The sequence below is a fragment of the Dreissena polymorpha genome, chromosome 7, assembly GCF_020536995.1.
Source record: "Dreissena polymorpha isolate Duluth1 chromosome 7, UMN_Dpol_1.0, whole genome shotgun sequence".
NCBI classification, from domain to species: domain Eukaryota; kingdom Metazoa; phylum Mollusca; class Bivalvia; order Myida; family Dreissenidae; genus Dreissena; species Dreissena polymorpha.
In genome coordinates this window covers 42,499,740-42,506,222 of record NC_068361.1, presented here as the reverse complement: position 1 = coordinate 42,506,222, position 6,483 = coordinate 42,499,740, and positions in this window count along the sequence as shown.

Genomic DNA, 6,483 nt, shown 5'->3' with positions numbered 1-6,483 from the left:
ACTGCAATTGATTCTATTTGACCTTGTGTACTGTCTCGTTGGCCTCACGGTAAATGATATTTCCCTCTCGTAACCAAACATGCACTCAATGTCTCTCTGTAAAAAATTGTTATTATTTTAAAACATATGTAAGTGTATTATACATATTGTAATAGGTGTGCATGAATATATATAATTATATCGTATTTACAATGCTGTTGATTTACCAGATATCATAACAATACACTTATCAACCAAACATAACGGGACATATATTGATTCTATAATAAAAAATAACGCAGTTTTGTTGTTTATATAATACAAATGTAATCTCGAAAACGCATTCATGATGGTATTTGTTCTCATTGGAGCAATTTTCTTGTATTCTTAAATGTATTCTTATGACGGTAAAACAAGGAGTGTTCAAACTTAATATTTTAATTTTCTTCATATTAAATGTCGAATACTTCAATTTTTAAATATTAACCTTAACATTGGCGCGTAAATAACTTAACTTGCTTTACACTTTTGGTTTATAATGAGCTAATTGTATGTACTGAGTCCCTACTCATTATCGTATTAATACACGACATACACGAATCATTATTCTATTATTCAACAATGTGTTTAACGAAAAACATATTCTAAAGAACAATACAATAACAGGATAATTATGGCGTTTTCATATAAACTGGACGAAACATATACGGTCATATATATGTTCTGTTTAACTATTTTAGTATGTGTAACCGTCAGTTTTCATCAATGACTGGAACTGCACGTGAAGATAATGCGATTGTTGTTTTTCAACATACTTCATATATACATTCATATTACATATCGATACCATAAATAGTAACAAATTGCCGTTATGGCGGAAGCGGGTCGATTAGGAACGTGCCAATGCGAGGTTGTTTTAGACTTATTGGGCGGATAAAACAGTATTCCTTGACAAGTGCGAGCTCAATATCAGGTTGTTCAAGAAGTTGTCCGTGTATAAGGGCCATGTGCGTGCTCAATATCAATCGTCAAAATCAATCGAAACTCAATTTTACCTTGAAAATAACGCCATGAGCAATCGATTTATCCATTTTTTTGTCAACCAAAATGCGTCCACATGAACAACTGGTACTTAAACAGTCCTAATTAGTGTGAAAACAGTGATATTATTGTTAGTCCATGTTCAATTTCACACTCGGACCAACCAGAGGAAAACGGTTGATACTCGCTGAAACCGCTTCCGGCTGGCCCTATGATAGGCGTCATTCGATTAAAATCAAGTAAGTAATTAGTAAGATGTACCTGTTTGAAAACTCGATTTCTCGATCAAATCGAGGCATCGGCGGCCATTTTTTCTCAATTCTGACGACGTGATTCACCGCATTGATATAGTCAAATGCTTATAATTCCGGAATGTTGAATTTAATGCTTTGCATTGTCATTTAAGATCGAAACCAAAATATACGATGGACTATAATAGATACCTCGTGAACATTGAACTTGAAAAGAGCGAATCTACACCAAAGTTGTAGTCACTAGCGAACGGTGCCGGTGTTAAATGATGCGCTGTGATCAGCAAAATCCAACCCCATACAATTCATAATCCAATAGTTTAAGTAACTGTTTTAACCGATTAACTGCACAGAACGATGCTGTTGGAGGAGTATATAGATTTAAACCGATCCTCGCCATGGTCGGAGACCCAGGCAAGATTATCTTTGACGATGATACGGCTTCGGAACAAACTACATGTAATTGTTATGAAGTTCGATCTAAAAGCCCAACATGTCAAGAATATTTGGCTTTAAATGCATGTCTTAATTACTTACTTACTTCTTTTCTTAATATTCTTAATAGTAAAGTACATTAACAAACAATGATAGTTTTATTTAATATAGATTGTTTGATCGTTAACATTCACCGGATAATATGATTCTTGTTTTTTTAAAGTATATTCAGACATATAACTTCTAATATTCACTTTTATTTATTCCTAAGTGTAAACACATAAAAAATCATTTGGTTTATTCCCTATTGTATTGTTGAAGTTCTTCATTAAAACAGTTACACAAATATAATGTTAATATATGGATCGCAAAGCGCTTGTTCCTAAACATTGGTAATAACGTACAGTACAATAAGTACGATAAAACTACCTGTCGTTAACTTTAAACTCGTATTGATTTTGATATTATTAACACAAATCAAGTTCTTTAAACTTCCTGTTATCTATATTAAGATTAAAGAAATACGTGTTTCTTTAAATAGTTGGTATATAGTTTTAAACTTTACACAAACTTATAATTAAGATACATCGTTTATTAATGGAATTGATTAGCATATGTCACAAGGTAAGACTTAAAATCCTAAGTAAAATGTATTTATATTTATGTAAGATTTATCTATTCACCCAGTTTCATGTATATGAATATGCGTTGTTTTTGCAATTACAATTCAATTGCGTACAAAACGGAAGTTTATGAACTGCACACATTTACCTGTATATTCACATTTAAAATGTGGTGTATACTCTAGTACCTGTTAATATGTTTATGTGACCACATCAACATTATATTCACAATTTAATAGTTTAAACGTCAAAGTCTTCGGTAAGTGTAGATTATAAATGTAGTAATAAGCTAACATAACGACTTCCCGATTATTGTCATTAAACACTTAACTTAATAATAAAATATTAGTTAGCATATGTTTCTTTAACTTTAAGTTAACTCGGTTAAAAGTTTTCGTTTTCAGGAAATAATTTTTAAATTTGGTTTCGATTAAGGTGTTTGTGTCATTGAATTATACAATTGATTTACAAATACATATAATGCAAATTTTAAAAATCATTATGGTTTAAATTATATATGAAGATGTACCTTCAATGTTTAAAAAACACCGACGTATTCCATACAATAGTATTAAATAAACACTGACGAATATGGTGCCGCAACATTTATTTTAAGTAAATCGTATGCAAATAAAGGATCTTATATGAGTAATATCAAATTAATATACATACGCACACTATAATAATGAATAAGCTACAGTGTGATTCAAAAGACAATTGTGAGTCCAACGCACCTGAGCAAACAGGTAAGTGTACCGACTAGAATTCCTTTAAACAAATACATACAAGCTAATAGACCGACAGTATACGAAACGTTAACGTTTGTATTGTATGTGCACATGTATATTGAGGAAATCAAAAAGGTAAATGACAAATGAAATTGAAATTGGTTTAATGTGTTAAATAGGTAAACGTTTTATTTAAATATTTCAGTATAGCTTCGAGAAGGAACATGAAGACGCTGATTACAATCGGTTCGGTATTAACATTTCGTGAGTAGATGTTTAGTTTACTAAACACATGTCATTGTATGGCATGTTTTGTAAGTAAGGACATAAAATACTAAACCATCGACCCATAACTTACATTATCGTTGGAGAAGCTTTTACTACAGCAAAAGCAATGCAACACGTCGAGGTATTATCTCTTATTGTATTCATTTCATTTAAAAAGCCATCCATAATAAAGTGCCTCAAATTAAGGACAGAACTTCGTCCATTTTTCCACCCAGATCATTTATAATTCTTTATAATCAGGGTGGATAGCAACGGAAAACTTATATTTAGATGTGCCTATTCTTAATTTAAACTTTCATATATAATTTTCTTTGTGAAATTCAATGTGTTTGCGTTAAAGCTTATGCAATTTCAATCATTTTGAAACTATACATTTGTTTAAGGCATTATTTCAATTTCCGTCTCATCAATATACCAGGCTCATTAAAAAAATACAAATACATAGAAGTTCTTAAAAAAAAAGTTGTGACAACTCAAGATACAAATATGCAACTTAAATATATCTTATTGAGAAAAAATAAAATAAAGCAAACATATAAGGCTAGTATTATATATCATTTATTTGTCAATTAAGTACATATATTGGTAAAATCTTACTATTAACTCAACAAAGTATTTTGTAGGAAACAGCCAGTTGTTTTGGCCATTCACACTTAAAACAATCAAAGTATTATAATAATATAAACTCTCATTTCGACGCGTTTGAATGGTTTATTTGTTTAATTTCATCAGCATTTAAAAAATAAATGAGAAAAAAACATATGGAAGAACCATAATTTATAACTGGTCACACCAATGATTCATTTAGCTTTTTTAAAACTTAAAAATAAAACTCAAGGAAACATCCTACAATCTTTCATTATACAATGCAATTGTGCGTAATGCAAGATTTGCACTTTCAGCTTCCTTATTTACAGTAAGATTGTAGTCTAACTTGTAATTGAAAACCCTGGTAAGTTAAACCGCAAACTGCACTCAATAGTTGATTACCGTATAACAAATACTTATTTTTTCAATTCTTGAGAGTTTGATTATGCGCGAAAATATACACCGTGGCTTTCATTTGCATAAATTGCCGTATCAATTACAATTAAACCAGTAATTCAGGACATTTTAAATAATCTGTAGTTCCGTTTCAGTTTCAGATAACTAAACAATACCATCGGTATAAACGAAGATACATACATTCCCGGTCTATACCAACTCCTATGTGAAATGATTTAAAGTAAACAGTAAGGTCATTAAAGGGGCCTTTTCACAGATTTTGGCATTTTTTAACTTATTCATTAAATGCTTTATATCGATAAATGTTAACACTGGATTGTAAAAGCTCCAGTAAAAAATCAAGAATAAAATTAAAAAAAGGAAAAGAACATTGCCCGGACCAGGTTTCGAACCAGTGACCCCTGGAGTCCTGCCAGAGTCCTGAAGTAAAAACGCTTTAGCCTACTGAGCTATTCCGCCGAGTACATACACTGGAAGTATTTTATACATTATATAAGCAGTCTTCGAAGTTTCACAAAATTTAACGACAAAAACAGAACTCTCCAAATTATTCAATCGTTTCGCGTTGCAACGCTTTATAATTTTTAGGTTTTAAAATCGTCAAAAGATGCATATAATGGCTATATTAGACCATGGTAAATGTTCAGTATTACTGTTTCCTCACAAATATCATAACTAAAACGAAAATTTGCGAATCTGAAACAACTTTTTTCAATTTTGTCAATTTACCAAAGCGTGAAAAGATCCCTTTAATATACATATTAAACAGTTATGGCAACAAATTGTAATCTTGTTTTAGACCACACGATGCATCGATAAAATCTGTCTTAAACGGCCATTGACTGAAACACAATATGTTACAATTAATACAAAGATTTTCAGAACGAGAACATTTCGCCTTCATTTTCAAATATCACGCACTGTTTGCCAACGCTCCTCTACTTATCAAATCATTGCTATTTCTAAAATCAATCAAGTACAAGAAAGTTCATATTCTGGTTTCATTAATTAAATGAACTAGGAGATTTCGTCAAAAGAATTTTGCTTGATCCTGAAACATTTTGATTATCGATCTGTATATAAAACGACCTAAACACAAAATAAAGAATGTTTATTTATTGCTGCTTAATGTAATATAAATATTAAAGGGGCAACAATGCCTTATATTTTCTAAGCAGGGTTTATTTTTTGTGCGTTTCAAAGTTATATGAAATACTGTTATAACGTATTGCCTTGAAACTATTAATCTTAACTAGTAGATCCTAATAAAGATAGTGTGTTAATAGTACTGTTTCTAATTACAAATACGTAGATAAAGAAACAATGATAACGAATGTGAAACAATATAAATACTTATTTGTGATTTTTGCATAATAAAACCCATTGAATCAGTTAATATAAAATGTTCGGTGTAGTCGTTTGTTATTATATTAGCAAAAAACACATACTATAACGTGTATAGAACACGGCCTTATTACATATTTGAACCTGAAGCTTCTGTAGACTCATAATGCGTGTTTGAAACGCTTTGCTAGTATTTGATTTTTTTTCAATGTTTCACCCTTTGTTGCTAGACCTGGTGTATATCTCGTACTTAGCTTAGGTGACTAGAAAAAAAAGTTCTCGAAAGCACAAATTCAACTCACCGGAAATTGGAGCTGGTCATCTTGGTACGAACATAATATATATGGTGTTTTTCAAATTGTGTGATCCTGGGCTCAGCTTCATATTCACTCCCTTTCTCCATTCTTCTCCTTCTTACTTTCCAAGTCGATTCATCAAACCAACTGTTTTGACATATCTGAATAAATATTTCAGATTTATTATAGAAAACTCTTCCACCGGATATATTTTATGATTGTTTCAAAGTTGGTCGAAGCCTTCACTGCATTTTAGAGGTTACTCTATGCCTTGTTTCTGCCCGGGTCAAAGGGACTTTAACATATGCCGGTCCAAGTCGTTACGCCTAAAGGCGAGTGCAAGCATCAACCATAACACATTACTGTTGCACTCCACGGAACCTTTTGATAGAAATCCAACGATTGTATCTGAATTGTTCATTATTTATGTATTTAATTAATTGCCTGGTTTCGTTTGTCAATATAATCGATGCTCGTTACATTTATATTTTGG